Below are 5,881 nucleotides of genomic sequence, written 5' to 3'. Positions count from 1 at the left end.
AGCAATGGTGGCGGAGGACGCAGAGAACAACGGAGACCATATTGGAGTATGCCACATGAGAAACCACAGCAATGGTGGCGGAGGCCGCGGAGAGCCGGAGACGCCAGGCCGAACACCACACACAGAAGGTAACGGTAATGGCGGCAGAGGCCGCGGAGGGCTGGAAGCGCCATTCCTGAACAGTACACTTAGGAAGCAATGACAATGGCGGCGGAGGCTGCGTAGGGCAGGTGATGCCATGCTTAATGTTACCACTTGTGAAGCTGTTGTGACAGCGCTGTAGAATGACAGGGGAATCATATGAAGTAGGAAAATCAGCGTACCATATGCTGACAATGCAAATGGGATCCCACTTTGGAACGCTGAGCCAGTCTCAGAAGACACCTAAAGGGCAAATAATAGTGACCAGTTACTCGGATCGTGACAGCTGCGTGATAGATTCAAAGATAGAAATATTGCAAAAGGAGATAGTAAGTGTCAAAAATTGCGTAGCAGACTATATTGATAGATAAGTTGATGGTAGAGGTCAAAGGTTGCTCCAACACTTCTGCTGTTTGAGGTCAGATAAGGAATTATGCTTACAGCACCTGATATTTTCTGGTGGTCTCCCCTCTGGGTACTGATCAGGCTTATCACTGCTTTGCTTCCAAGATCAGATGAGATCAGGTGTAATCAGTGAAATATGGCAGTAATTTTCCCAATTTTAACAAATGAGAGAGTGTGGTTATTGACATGTACCTAGTAAGGGTACTTCTGCTGTCCAGTTAATAGCACAGGTTCTCTGATACTTGTAGTATTGCAGAGAATGTGTTAGGTTCCTGGTGCTCAGAACAAGGGAGATGTTGCGTAGTGAGTCCTGAGCACCAGAACGTGACGCTGAAACGAGGTGTGGTGTGGAAATAGCCCCTAGCACCCTACCTCCATTGTTTCACCCATGTGGTCCGTTCACGACCAGGCACAGACAAAGCCACAGGACTCCTGGACAGGAACGCTTCACGGCAGGACACAGGATCAGACACTGGAATCGACACTGGAATCGACACAGGAACCGACACTCAAAGCAGCTAGACAGACACTGCTAGACAGGAGCTCAGGAACTGGCAGGGACTAGCTCAGAACTCAAGAACTCTGGAACCCAGGAAACCTGGAAATCTGGAAATATCACCAGCGTCTGTGAATTGCACTGAGCCAGCATATAACAGAGAGTCTTAATTAATTATGTCGTGCAGCTGCCCTGCTGCACAACTGAGAGGTGCAATCAACAGACAGGTGAGGCTGAACACATGGGAACAAGCTGCAATCACACAGACTCACCACTGGCAGCAAACAAGAATTTTCTTAAACCAGAGCAATGGGAAATCCTGGCCTGCAAGACTACTTATAAACATAAAATAGGAATGAACCACTACCTGTAGTTCATAACAGTACCCTCTCTTCAAGGGTGGGCTCCGAACACCCCATGACACCCACGGGGAACAGGAACAGAAGTATAACATAAAATACATAACCAAAAATGCAAAACAGGAATGAGCCACAGCCGTGGCTCATAACATTACCCCCCCCCCCCTTGGGGAGGGGTCAAAGGACCCCAAAATTCAGACTTTCCAAAACAAGGGATACAAAAAAAAAAACCTGACACACTGGTCTAACAGAAACAAGCTGTGACAACAGCTTGTAACAGTGCCCCTCCCTTGACGGTGGCCACTGGACACAAGACAAGGAAAGAGAAAATTTTTTTTTTTTTTTTTTTTAACAAGGCAAGAGTCAATAATCATTTCTTTTTCTTCTTATTTTTACAAAGTTCTTGAGGTCTGACCAAGGTAATTCCCCAAACATTGTCTGAACTGATGGTACCTCCCAGCAAGGCTGGGTTCAAATCAGAGATTGGTTTCTTAACCTTGGGAGCTGAACTTTCAGGCAAAGTACTACTATTAGAAGAAGAGAGAAAAGCACATCCTGCAGTCAAAACAACGGTCTGAGACTCTTGTGCCGAATTTACAGACTACGATGAACTCTCAGCAGATAAGACGGGTGAACTAGAGGAACCTGAACCAATTTCTTTGGAACCATATCTCTTAATAACTGCATCACTGAATGCCGGGGGATCCTGAAGAATGGGATCTTCAGCTTTCATTAGGCTGGTTGCCCACTCAAAAGGCTCTCCTCTAAAGGAATATATCAGATAGAGCACAAGGTTCTCCGAAGTGATGCCCAGAAGTGGTCTAAACAACAAAATGGTGTAATAGTGTTTGTAAAGCGCCAGAAATTGGACTAAGTCCCCATCAAAGATTATAGATGTTGAGATATCAACAGAGTCAGGATCTGCTTCCTTCCCATCTGACTGACTAGAGTGCTTTGCTAGGACCTGGTCACTATTGACCTTACTCGAGGCTAAGACTTTCTGAACCCTACCTGGGGCAGTGACTTTATGAACCCCACCTGGGGCAGTGACTTTCTGAACCCCACCTGGGGCAGTGACCCTCGGAACCCCACCTGGGGCAGTGGCCCTCGGAACCCCACCTGGGGTAGTGACTTTCTGAACCCCACCCGGGGCAGTGACTTTCTGAACCCCACCCGGGGCAGTGGCCTCCGGGAACCCCGCTGGGGCAGTGGCCTCCGGGAACCCCGCTGGGGCAGTGGCCTCTGGGAACCCCGCTGGGGCAGTGGCCTTCGGGAACCCCGCTGGGGCCAGCACCTCGGATTCTTTTACTGGGACCGGGCCGTCGGCCTCCCTCACTGGGACCGGGCCGTCGGCCTCCCTCACTGGGACCGGGCCGTCGGCCTCCCTCACTGAGACCGGGCCGTTGGCCTCCCTCACTGGGACCGAGCCGTCGGCCTCCTTCTCTGGGACCGAGCCGTCGGCCTCCCTCTCTGGGACCGAGCCGTCGGCCTCCCTTTCTGGGACCGAGCCGTCGGCCTCCCTCTCTGGGACCGAGCCGTCGGCCTCCCTCTCTAAGTCGATAATTATCGAAACTTCTCCCGGGACTAAGACTTCCGGGACCTTTGCTGAAGCTATAAATTTCAGAACCTCCACTAACGCTATGCCTCTTGAGTCCTTTCCTGGGGAAGCGACCTCTAGACCCTTCTTTGGGGCTGCGTCTCTCTAGACCCCACTTGGGGATATTACTTCAAAGATCCCTTCGGGGGTTTTGCTTCTCGAGTTCCCTTCTAGAACTATGGTTTTAGACACCTTCTCTGGAGTTGCGCTTTTCAAGTCTCTACCTGGGGTAACAGCTTCTGAGACCCCTTCTGGTATTGACACCTGAGCAATAATATTCGATGTCCCTCTATAACCTAGAGCATCGGGTACCGCTCCAGGACTCTGGGCAACGGGTACCGCTCCAGGACTCTGGGCATCAGGCACCGCTCCAGGACTCTGGGCATCGCTCCAGGACTCTGGGCATCGGGCACCGCTCCAGGACCCTGGGCATCAGGCACCACTCCAGGACCCTGGGCATCGGGCACCACTCCAGGGGTTTGCAACTCTGCTTCCACAGGAAAATCAAGAGAGGAGAGAAACATTCTCCTTTGGTTCCTGAATCTATAATGGGGCTCCCTAGCCCAAGGACCCCAATTATAGGACAGAGTGCTTTTTAGTGTGGGTTGTGTGACAAGTACCTCTGCCACAGTAGAGACAGGAGTAGGTCTTGTATCCTGACTCAACTTGGCCAGAGGGCAGGACTTGTCACCACACTTTGGCTTGCACAACTCACAGGTCTGCAGATAGTGGCCTAAACCCCCACAATATAGGCATAAATCTAAGTTTCTGCGATGCAGACGCTCCTCTTCTGAGAGCCTGGGCCGCAGAAGACTTTCAAACTTTTTCTCTCTAATTAAACCTGAGGATTCACTTGTCACCATACTGTGAACAAGAGTCTCTTTAGAGAATGAACTCTCAAGAACTTCAGGCAAAATAAGCAAAATTTTGGTCAGAAGGTTTTGCAGTTGCTTTAAGGATTGCTGCAAAACTTCCAGCCGCTCAGGTTTCAAAACACTGAAAGCAGAGTTCAGGGCTGAGAGAGACGCCTGCAGGGCTTGCATAGTTGGCATAGGAGGATTTTAAACTAGACAAGACTAGACTAGACTAGACTAGACAAGACTGTACTGGATTTCTAAACTAGACAAGACAAGACTGGATTTTTAAACACCGGACTGGATTCTGCACACTGAATTCTAGACAGGACTGAATTCTAAACACCGGACTGGATTCTGCACACTGAGTTCTAGACAGGACTGGAAACTAAACACCGGACTGGATTCTGCACACTGAATTCTAGACAGGACTGGATTCTAGACAAGACACTGGACTGGGCCAAAAAAGAAAAAGTTTTATTTCTTTTTTGTTGTATGGCTGGTGATAATGTTAGGTTCCTGGTGCTCAGAACAAGGGAGATGTTGCATAGTGAGTCCTGAGCACCAGAACGTGACGCTGAAACGAGGTGTGGTGTGGAAATAGCCCCTAGCACCCTACCTCCGTTGTTTCACCCGTGTGGTCCGTTCACGCCTGAGTGACTATGGTTTCTTGGGCCCACGGCAGCCGCGTTTGAAGGGCGGATTAGGTCTGCCCAACTCCGATGCCCCCAGGTCTTAGATTGAGACAAGGCGTGAACCGAGACAGGATAATAACAAGGGGACCTCTAGCTAAAACAAACAGAAGGCTAGGGGCTACTAACAACCCTAAACCTAAATATATGTGCGGCACGCCGCCAAAGGAGAAGAACAACAAAGGAAATGCTGTCCACTCGCCAACACAATACTGTTGTGTACTGGCGGTGACAGCACAAGCAGAACCCTCTGCAAAACACCAGAAACAAATTATAACCAAAGAATACTGCGGCCTGAGCCGACGGACGCGGCAAAGCCGCTACTCATGGAACCGGTACAAATACTGGCAAACGGACAGGAACCCCCAATGTAGCCGACACAGACTCTCAGAACTGGAGGACAGGCAGAATCCCAAACGACAGACCGGTGGACACCAAGAAGCCAGATATTCGACCAGGCACAGACAAAGCCACAGGACTCCTGGACAGGAACGCTTCACGGCAGGACACTGGAATCGACACTGGAATCGACACTGGAATCGACACTGGAATCGACACAGGAACCGACACAGGAACCGACACTCAAAGCAGCTAGACAGACACTGCTAGACAGGAGCTCAGGAACTGGCAGGGACTAGCTCAGAACTCAAGAACTCTGGAACCCAGGAAACCTGGAAATCTGGAAATATCACCAGCGTCTGTGAATTGCACTGAGCCAGCATATAACAGAGAGTCTTAATTAATTATGTCGTGCAGCTGCCCTGCTGCACAACTGAGAGGTGCAATCAACAGACAGGTGAGGCTGAACACATGGGAACAAGCTGCAATCACACAGACTCACCACTGGCAGCAAACAAGAATCTTCTTAAACTAGAGCAACGGGAAATCCTGGCCTGCAAGACTACTTATAAACATAAAATAGGAATGAACCACTACCTGTGGTTCATAACAGTACCCTCTCTTCAAGGGTGGGCTCCGAACACCCCATGACACCCACGGGGAACAGAAACAGAAGTATAACATAAAATACATAACCAAAAATGCAAAACAGGAATTAGCCACAGCCGTGGCTTATAACAGAATGTAGCCTGAGTACTAAGTTATGATAGATGCATGAAGAATTGGCTAAGGACTCCACCTTCTGCTGTCCACTATCATATAAAATTATAGCGGAGAGTGGATGAGAGATGTGGGCTGATCTTACCTATTGAACTGAAAATTCTTAAGATTTTATACAAGAAATCAGTGTTTTAAAGCAGTATGCAGTTTCTAATAAATTAATGCAAAATTGCTGAAGGCCATAATGTCCTTTTTTACTGAGCACATGTAAATAATTT

General features: G+C 49.1%; 1 pseudogene; it reads right to left on the bottom strand.

Annotated features, from left to right (window-relative positions):
- Positions 1-575: 575 nt before the first annotated feature.
- Positions 576-694, bottom strand: LOC134937513 (5S ribosomal RNA; annotated as a pseudogene).
- Positions 695-5,881: the final 5,187 nt, after the last annotated feature.

This window comes from Pseudophryne corroboree, chromosome 6 (genome assembly GCF_028390025.1).
Source record: "Pseudophryne corroboree isolate aPseCor3 chromosome 6, aPseCor3.hap2, whole genome shotgun sequence".
NCBI classification, from domain to species: domain Eukaryota; kingdom Metazoa; phylum Chordata; class Amphibia; order Anura; family Myobatrachidae; genus Pseudophryne; species Pseudophryne corroboree.
Note: the sequence above shows the minus strand (reverse complement) of the source record. Positions and strands in the feature narration are given on the sequence as shown.